Here is a 10,290-nt window from a genome sequence, read left to right as displayed (position 1 = left end):
TGAGGCTTAACGCTTTTTAACAAATATATTGTACAGGTAAATTTGTAAAGATAAAACTGAACCATCAATTAGTGTTGGATGCGTATATTACAAATAAATGAGAATCTTTGTATTTACCAACCATATGATTTCATGTTTCATTATTTAAAAGAAAATAAGTTAGAAATATATAGATGGATACTTGTACAATTCATATTACCAACAAAAGACTTATTGTTTAAATGGAAACAGACGAATGACGGTCGATGAAAGGTTTGTATGCACATTGAACGACAAATTTATGTGACGTATAAAATTTTCTGACGTCAGACACTCAAATCAGTTAATGTGTTCGTAGATAGAAGATGTTTTTGTATTCGGTTAAATTGTCCCCTTTTAAAATTGTTATACGATGATGACTGATGTACCCATATTTTGACTATTTTATTAATTGTGACTGTTTATTTAACGCATCATGTAAATATAACGGAATTTGATGAGACTGTTTTTAAAGTGAGAGGGTTAGCGCTATAGAACCAGGTTTAATCCATCATTTTCTACGTTTGAAAATGCCTGTACCAAGTCAGGAATATGACCGTTCTTGTCCATTCGTTTTTGATGCGTTTTGTTATTTGATTTTGCCATGTATTATGGACTTTCCTAATTGATTTTCCTCTGAGTTCAGTATTTTTGTGATTTTACTTTTAATAACCACTTTTTTATTTCTTGTTTATTTTTAGTTAAATTTTGGAAAAGAATTTATGAGTTTTGACAAAGGCGAAGGTATGATAAACTATCTAATTGGCCCCCTATTTTAGTGAAAAATTGAAGACAATTGTTTTTCTGAAATATATGTTTTTTAACTTCCATAAATATCGAATTAATATAAACACCATTGAAGTTCGAATATTTTTAACTTTTAACAATCGAAACGACACGTTTTTCTTTGCAGCACTATAGTAACGCAAAAACAACAAAATGGTCGGTACCTAACAGTAATATCGAATGAATGAAATAGGAGCGGACGCTCGCCCCAAGAAGATTTTTTTAGTTAATGTCAAAAAATGTAATGTTGTGTCACCTTGCAAAAGGACTGTTTGGGGAGATCGTCCATTCATATTGAAATTTTAAGAAAACTGTCGGAGTTTTGACCGAAAAACTTACTTTTTACCGATTGCCGAGTTTATGAGCTTCGGTCCTTGCTTGGAAGTTGACACGATAGATTACATTGAAATCTACATTGGCAACCCAGAGAGACGTAAAACAAAGGTATGCACTCCAATATTTTTTATATAAATTGAAAATGAATTTATTAGAAATCTGTTATAAAACATTTTTGGAAACAGAGCGACAAATCGCCGATAAACTTGAGATAATGTTGATGACAGGGAAGCGGCAGACAATCATGAGCAATGGCAATGGCAACATTATTTCTGTAGAAAATATTATGCGGTAAAATACACGTATTTTTTGTTTCAACTTCGGTATTTTTAAAAACTAACCAACCCAGAAAGATTTATTTAGTTTATCAACTGGGGGGGGGGGGGGGGGGGGCGGAAATCCTTCACTTGATTTTGACAAAACTTTTTTAAAAGTACATTAAAATTACGATGTTAATGTGATCGGCCCCCGTAGCTTAATGGTACACATTGCTGCTTTGCAAGCTAGACGGTCATGGCTCGTACCTCAGACACATTGTTTTTTTTTTTAAATATATTTAAAATTACGTAAAACGCATTCTATTTGAAAAAGAGAATTTCTATTTTATTCTCTTTTTTTGGTGGTTTCAAATTCGGTTGACGATGTGAATTGAAGTTAACACTTTTTGTCAACAAATCTATAAGATAATGGAAATGCGCTTACTTGATGTTATCAAATTTGAGTAAATCTTCCCACTCAATGAAGAAAAAATAGTCTTCTTGAATTGAAAAACGTACCAGTGGAGAAAATCCCCACATACACATATAAAACCAATCACATTAGAATGGGGATATATCCCCACATTCACATTTACAACAAAAAACATCAGAATGCAGAAATCCCCACGATAAGATAATTAATAAGAAAATACAAGCTTTAATATTGCTGACCATCAAATGGGGAAATTTCCCCATAATCTCATTATGTTCAAATCATAGAAATATTGTTGACTATCAATTTGGGAAATTTCCCCATAATCTCATCATGTTCATCTTAGATATTGTTGACTGCAAATTGGGGTAATTTCCCCATAATCTCATCATGTTCATATTATATATTGTTGACTACAAATTGGGGAAATTTCCCCATAATCTCATAAGATTCAAATTAACGGCAAATCAAATAATTGTTTGTACTAAAACTGTCATCCCAAGATGTGAAATTTAGACAGTGTTTAGACATTTGACTTCTTATGAAACAAATGTGTACAAATGAGACAACTCTCCATCCAGGTCCAAATTTGTAAACAAAACAACATTATAGGTATAAAAAAGGTCTTCAACACGGACCCTTGGCTCCTACCGAACAGCAAGCTATAAAGGGCCCAAAATGACTAGCGCAAAACCATTAAAACAGGAAGACCAATGGTCTAATATATATCAAAAACGAGAAACGAGAAACACTTATAAACCACATCAACAAACGACATCTACTGAACATCAGATTCCTGACAAAATGTTTGAATATGTTGTTGTTATCCGTATAAAGAAGGCAGAATGATTTGAATACAGATTGCTTTAAAACACGAGGAGCTTACGTTAAATCATCATCATTAGGAACAAACCTCCTTAAAAGAGAAACAAATGATACCAGAAGAAAATTCAAACTCATAAGTCGAAAATAATCGGACAACGCAATGTTTGTAAGTACATCATCATAAATTTTAATATGCTAAGATTGTGTTTACTAATGACTATAAAAAGTGCTCTATGACACAATGTTACATGTTTTAATATTGCAACTATATTGAACAGCTCTATGTGCATAATATTGAAACACACTTGGCGATTTATAACTTATTCTATGCACATCTATCTATTGTTGATGATTTTTGCATACTTTTTCATCTATTTATTTTCGTCATTGATGTTGTTTCATTGATGGTGTGATAATTACTTCTTATTCTACATACAGTTTGTCATATTAAATTACAAGCACATTCAGACCAAACAAGCTTATTCTGTGAATGTTTTTTTTTTATCATTAAGATATCATGATAATGTCCCAATATAAATTAAACAATATATATAACCTTGTTCATTCTTGTATACATGTATAGATTTATAGGATCATTTGACTGATGTGAAATGTCTTTTGTTCAAGGACAAGGAAATACAGCTTCCTTGTGTTGTTGATATTGTTTATTATATCCCGTTTTGAGAACATTATCAGATGACTTGTGAGTTTCTTGTAAGTTCATATATATATATGAAAGTGTTTTGTTCAACAAAACACCTTCAGCTGAATTCATCTCGATGTCTTTTTTCGTAGATTCTGTAGACTTAACACTCTTACTAAGTTGCCGTCTGCAAATACGACTTTGTAACCTGTAAAATAGAGACTATCCAATCAAAGGGACAGAAAACCAAACACATATTAAGCGTATTAAAATAAATCAAATATATCTTCATCTTTCCTTTCATACGATGTTTCCCTTGACTTTTATCGAAATGTTGAATCCTTAGTGAGTCTTTTTACTTCGAATGCTATGTACATTGTTTCTGTTGATTAGACATGTGATGCTCTGTTGTGTTCTCTCCAGATACGCCAATTTTCTCAGCCAATAAATGCAAACGGTCATTTTTAAATTAGACCTCTATTCGTTTTCCTGTTTGAATTGTTTTACACTAGTGATAGTTATAGCTTGCTGCTCAGTGTGAGCCAAAGATCCGTGTTGAAGGCCGTACCTTGACCTATAATGGTTTACTTTTATAAATTGTTACATGGATGGAGACTTGTCTCATTGGCACTCATACCACATCTTCATATGTCTATGATATAGCCTAATGTGCACAATGTGGCCTTAAACAACAAAAAAACTACCTGACTATCAATCAATTCATTAATTATCGTTCTTTTGTAATCTCTCTCTAATTTAATTTATATCATGGTTTACCTGATTTAGTTTTTTCTAGGACTGTTGCATTATACCATTTCTTTTCCGGTTTCCAGAAGCGTATTACTTTTTCGTTCGCTCCGAAATCCTGAGAAAAAAATTAAAACAATGTAATCATCTTAAGAATTTCACCTCTGTTTGAATGCTGCTTTTAATTTTATTGAAATATTATGTTTAAACTAGATAGGTATACAAAGATGTGGTATGATTTCTAGTGACACTATCACATAGACGTAAATTGATTTGGATGTAAGCAGCTATATTTTACTGTACAATATTCAACAATAAGCAGTCATATGCCGTAGTGTAAGCTTAAACTAGAGGCTCTAAAGAGCTTGTGTCGCTCACCTTGGTCTATGTTAATATTAAACATTGTACACAGATGGATTCATGACAAAATTGTGTTTTGGTGATGGTGATGGGTTTGTAGATCTCACTTTACTTAACATGTTTGCTGCTTACAATTATCTCTATTTATAACAGTAGTTTCTGTGGAAAATGTTAGTGAAAATCTACAAATTTTGTGAAAATTGTTAAAAATTGACTTTGAAGGGCAATAACTCCTTAGGGGGTCTATTGACTATTTTGGTCATGTTGACTTTTTTTTAGTTCTTACTTTGCTGTACATTATTGCTGTTTACAGTTTATCTCTATTTATAATAATATTCAAGATAATAACAAAAAAACAGCAAAATTTCCTCAAATTACCAATTCAGGGGCAGCAACCTAACAACCGATAATTAAATTCATCTGAAAATTCCAGGGAAGATAGATCTTGACCTGATAAACAATTTAACGTCCTGTCAGATATGCTCTTAATGCTTTGGTTTTTGAGTTATAAGCCAAAAAACTGCATTTTACCCCGATGTTCTATTTTTAGCCATGGCGGCCATCTTGGTTGGTTGGCCGAGTTACTGAACCAAATTTTTAAACTAGATACCCCAATGACAATTGTGGCCAAGTTTCAAATAATTTGGCCCAGTAGTTTCATCAGAGAAGATTTTTCTAAAAGATTACCAAGATTTACGAAAAATGGTTAAAAATTGACTATAAAGGGCAATAACTCCTAAAGTGGTCAACTGACCAATTTGGTCATTTGACTTATTTGTAAATCTTACTTTGCTGAACATTATTGCTGTTTACAATTTATCTCTATCTATAATAATATTCAAGATAATAACTAAAAACAGCAAAATTTCCTTAAAATTACCAATTCAGGGGCAGCAACCTAACAACGGAATGTCAGATTCATCTGAAAATATCAGGGCAGATAGATCTTAACCTGATAAACAATTTGACTTCATGTCAGATTTGCTCTAAATGCTTTGATTTTTGAGTTATAAGCCAAAAACTGCATTTTACCCCTATGTTCTATTTTTAGCCATGGCGGCCATCTTGGTTGGTTGGCCGGGTCACCGGACACAATTTTTAAACTAGATACCCCAATGATGATTGTGGCAAAGTTTGATTTTATTTGGCCAAGTAGTTTCAAAGGAGAAAATTTTTGTAAAAGTTAACGACGACAGGTGAGCTAAAAATACGATTTAACATAATGTCAAACAAGAATGTGTCCATAGTACACGGATGCCCCACTCGCACTATCATTTTCTATGTTCAGTGGACCGTAAAGTTGTGGTCGAAACATTAATTTGGAATACAAATTAGAAAGATTATGTCATAGGGAACGTGTGTACTGAGTTTCAAGTTGATGTAACTTTAACTTCTTCAAAAACTACCTTGACCAAAAACTTTAACCTGAACTTCGCACTATCATTTTTTATGTTCAGTGGACCATGAAATTGGGGCTAAAACTATAATTTGGCATTGAAATTAGAAAGATCATATCATGGGGAACATGTGTATTAAGTTTCAAGTTGATTGGACTTCAACGTCTTCAAAAACTACCTTGACCAAAAACATTAACCTGAAGCGAATGGCCGCACGAACGAATGAACGAACGGACGAACGGAGGCACAGACCAGAAAACATAATGCCCCTCTTCTATTGTAGGTGGAGTATAAAAAATTAAACGTGAATATCAACGACCGATAAATAGAAATTAAATCATAGATCACAAACAGCAGCCAAAACGACCACTAAATTACTGATTTCGGACAGACACATAACATGAACAAATGTGGCCCAATTTAACGTCAAGTAAAACGCAAACAAATATTTCAATTAAGTGTGAAATCGTTCCAGCAATGACACATGGCTGGAAATAAATTTTAGATTATTTTTGAAGTTCACAAAAAATGCAAATGTATCATGATGTTCAGGGGTTTACACCCCCTCCCCACCTTTTCCGCGAACTGGATCCCGACCGGTTTTCGAAAAAAGCTGAATTGTTACACAACGTGCAAATCTGAACTTAAAAATAATATAAATATATGTTTTCTTTTGGGTGCTCGTTGATATTTTGCGGAGAAGACAGAACTATAACGGTTGATAGCTTAAAACTACATTGCATACACATATTATAGATTTCACTGATTCACTTTGCCAAAGGCATTACAATCAAATCAAATATTATGAACATACCTCCAAGTTCTTGATCATGATATCTTTTTCTGCTATAGTTTTCTCATTCCGTTTACAAGATTTCTAAATAAAAAAAGTAGTCCCATATATCAATATAAAATTAGAGATGTGGTATGATAGTCAATGAAACGACTCTCCACAAGAGACCAAAATGACGCAGAAATTAACATCTATAGGTCACCGTAGGGCCTTCAAGTTCGTAATAGAGGTTACGGTTCTAAGATATTTTGTTTAAGGCAATATAATTATAAGATATTGATTACGATGAGTATCATCATTCAATTTTCGAAAAATTATGGCACTAGGAAAAAGATATCGTCTTGCAATTGATAGATTTTGGTATTGTTTTCTGTTTTTCTGTTATTGAATAATTTAATAAACATTTTTTGTTATTAACAGTTTAAACATTTAAGCACTTTTTAAAACTATAAAGACGTGAATTGGTGATCAAACAGTGTACTTCTTTTCATAAGGCATGCATCGGCTTTCTGTCACGATTAAACATGATTAAAAATACTTGGCCGTGAACTCTTATTTAATTATTTTGTTTCTGGCACTAAGGGTACCACATGCAACACTTTAACCCTTTCATTTACATATAAGTTCATATATAGCTATAAGTGTCAACATAGACTGGTTTATATATTTTTTAGGGAACTAATTAATGGTTACTTCTTTCTCTTTGGTCTCAATAAATAGATAGTGCTGTAGCGATTCGGCTTGGTCATTTTTTTGCTTTTCTAACAAGATGATTTCGGAAGCCTGAGGAAATAAAATATAGGGAAAAAAATTGTATTTTCACATTAAGCATGTTTAATCTAATTCTACTCTTTAAATTTGTAAAAGGGCGAGGTCATACAAACAAGAAATATGTCCTCAAAAGATATTATTTATAGTGAGCTTCATGGACAACCGTATCTTTATTATACTCAGTAGTTCAGTTATTTGTCTACATCTTTAACCGTATAGGAAGAGTCAATTCAAGTCATATGTTGTCAACACGACGGGTGCCGCATGTGGAGCAGGATCTGCTTACCCTTCCGGAGCACCTGAGATCACCCCTAGTTTTTGGTGGGGTTCGTGTTGTTTATTCTTTAGTTTTCTATGTTGTGTCATTTGTACTATTGTTTTTCTGTTTGTCTTTTTCATTTTTAGCCATGGCGTTGTCAGTTTGTTTTAGATTTACGAGTTTGACTGTCCCTTTGGTGTCTTTCGTCCCTCTTTTGTCAAATAAATATTCATTTATCATGTTTATGTCAGGATGGACAATGATGGAATGAACCTCTCTATGAAATCCTTGATTACTTTTAGTTTAAATCTTAACCTGACAATATACGCTTTTAATATAGAATAATACCGCGGCGTCACGCATCATCGTATAGCTCCGACGTGCATTTAGCTTACGAGAAGGCTCAGTGCAATAATAAAATCCTGCACCTAGAGTTTGGCTTTCTATATTTAAATAATAGTGCTGTTTTGGCTGCATCTTTTGACTGTCGTCGGAAAAATCGAAAATAATTTTATGCTCAAGGAAGCAGAAGCCAATTTCCCCCGTAAAACACGTTTTTCTGTACATATACATGTATTCAATTGTGAGGGTTTTTCTAAAATTTGTATCCAATGTGATTGTTACTCTTAATCGAAGATTTCATTCTTATTCATTTATGAAGCATTGGAATGTGACAGTTTTGTACAAGTAATTTCAACTACAAGTTTTAATATCATTGCATTGCAACATAATTTATGCTTGCTCAATATCAGTTTATCTTTATTTATAATTGTTTTAAAATCATTCTTATTTTCGTTTATCCTGATAAATCTAAAATGATGAAACTGTTATTTCATTTAACTAAAAATGTAAATTAGTAATAATTTTGATTGTTTTTTGTTGACAATGCACATTTCCGTAGTACTTTTTTTTTTTATAGAGAAAATATTTAAATTAATTCTTTACAAATGACCGGCAAAATAACGTATTTACTGTTTTGCTGGATCCAACTTAAAACCCCGTATATATGCTATTATGTCGGCTTTATTTTGACATTTTAACCAAGGCTGATAAATTGCATATTTTATTATTTTGCCGACGCCTGAAAATTAGCCAATGCCTTAAAAAACAATTATAAAAACAATTACCTCGATCTTCTTATACTGCAAGGAGCTTTTAGCATACTCAATTTGTTCTTAAAAATCTTCAATCCCTTGGATATTCAGTTTGCCATTATCAATTTTCCAATTCACCATTGTTGTAACGGAGGTATATGTCGAAAACCAGCAGTTTGTTTGTTAGATGATTGATTCCAATATGATATAAAGATAAATATATATACTAATGTGGTTGATGCACGTGACAGATGGACAAACATGTCAAATATCATTCTTGATCATTCACACGGGTTTTCCCCACAGGTGGTATTAACAAGATCCGATGCATGTTTCTAGCAAGATCCTTTGTGTAATCATACACTGATAAATGTATCCGTGTCATCGATATAAAATAAACATTTAAGAAACAAACACTGTTTTGTTTTATAAGTTTCTTAGTAGGATTGGATAAATGCTATGTTAGTAACTCAGAAATTACAGTATTTAGACTACATCTAAAGTGCTTGTTGTCACTAGTACTAAGGTTCTTAAGGTCTCATCATTATATATTTTGATAGATGCATGTATAAGAAAAACATTAAAACGCTTTGACTGTCTTGCAATTTCCGATATTTCAATTTGAACATTGCTACATGCTTTAAAATAACAAATTTCAATTAAAATCAATATTGCACCATTTAACTTTAAAATGCATTTTTTAAATATTTGGGTAAACAAATGGTTTGTCCAGCAGTTTTTTCTATCAAAAGATGCCATTTTATCCGGGCACTAGGTATACCACAATTTATTAAAATGAGCAGCCACAACAACAAATCATCTGTTTCTATCACAGTTTCATACTTTTGTCATTTCTTTACGGATGCTTACTTTGCTGTTTCGTAAACTGCATTACATCTTTTAACAGACGTCTCAAATAGCATTTTTTTAAACAAAAATTAAAATGTAAAATGTAAAGCTATAAACTACATTCTAGGAGCAAACTTACACGATTTGATCGTGGAGGTCAATTAAAGTGTGCACAAGTGATATTAAATGTGTAACTACAAACAATCTTTTTGAACATACAGTTTGTCAGTTCTAAAACGACCGGTTCCAAAACGTATGATTTTATGGTTGTATGCATGTAATAAGCAAACACCTTTTACGTATTTCATTTAGAATTTGTTAACATCTGTATTCAATTAAAGCATTTATAGGCAAATTCTAGGGAAGAGGATGGACCAGACCCCTTTATTGAATCATAAAAATATAGACTTTTAATCTGATCCACTCAAATCTAGCTCTAGCGTTGGTCAAGCGTATATCTGTTCGCTACACACACGTAATAAGTACGTTACAAGGGCGTTGGAATAAGTTTGAAACACGTTTAGGGAAGGCAGTGTCTGCGCGTACCCGCAGGCGGGTACGAATAGTCAAATTGCCGTTCTAGGCTGCGCGTACCCACATCCGGTTTTCTATTAAAATGCCATTGGATCGGATATAAAACGTGAAATATCTACGGAAATTATCGATAAAATGGGGATATCATGTAGAACGAGTGAAAAGTATGAAAAATAATATTTTCAAAT

General features: G+C 32.6%; 1 long non-coding RNA gene across 1 annotated transcript; it reads right to left on the bottom strand.

Annotated features, from left to right (window-relative positions):
- Nucleotides 1-2,909: 2,909 nt before the first annotated feature.
- On the bottom strand, nucleotides 2,910-8,992 carry LOC134690532 (uncharacterized). Its single transcript, XR_010101959.1, has 4 exons — nucleotides 8,753-8,992; nucleotides 6,617-6,679; nucleotides 4,076-4,163; nucleotides 2,910-3,506 (listed from the first exon to the last, which is right to left on the bottom strand). It is a non-coding gene; the product is annotated as an uncharacterized LOC134690532 (long non-coding RNA).
- Nucleotides 8,993-10,290: the final 1,298 nt, after the last annotated feature.

This window comes from Mytilus trossulus, chromosome 11, assembly GCF_036588685.1.
Source record: "Mytilus trossulus isolate FHL-02 chromosome 11, PNRI_Mtr1.1.1.hap1, whole genome shotgun sequence".
Classification (NCBI taxonomy): Eukaryota; Metazoa; Mollusca; class Bivalvia; order Mytilida; family Mytilidae; genus Mytilus; species Mytilus trossulus.
This window is presented reverse-complemented; position numbering and strand designations above follow the sequence as displayed.